This window comes from Hydra vulgaris, chromosome 12 (genome assembly GCF_038396675.1).
Source record: "Hydra vulgaris chromosome 12, alternate assembly HydraT2T_AEP".
Classification (NCBI taxonomy): Eukaryota; Metazoa; Cnidaria; class Hydrozoa; order Anthoathecata; family Hydridae; genus Hydra; species Hydra vulgaris.
This window is the reverse complement of record NC_088931.1, coordinates 81,929,561-81,930,000: the sequence shown is the minus strand read 5'-3', so window position 1 is coordinate 81,930,000 and position 440 is coordinate 81,929,561.

The following is a 440-nucleotide window of genomic DNA, read 5'->3' as shown; positions in this document are numbered from 1 at the left end:
GAAGCATTGGGCCAACGTTGGCCCAACGCTGGTGTGTTAGCTGGGACGCTTTTCAATAAGATTAATCACATTTGTCCTTCACAGTTTTTAAATTGCAATTATGAGCAACCTAAAATGCACTATTTAGCTATCAGATTTTGTATTGCCATCAGCGGTCCTATATGATGGAGCACTTTATTAACTAAAGAACTGAAAAATTTATTTTCATTTTCTTTATTTAAACAAAAACTCAAACAAAAACTCAATAACGATGTTAATGAATAAAGTTCTTTGTCGTTGTTTATTTAAAATAACTTTCATTATTATTATTTTTTTAACATCTTATTAATTTGTCTCTTAATTTTCTTTAGACTATCTTTTTAACTCATCTTCAGTTTTTAAGGTTTGAACAAAGTAATCTAATTAGATATAATAATAATTTTCTTTTCATTTTTCTCAGT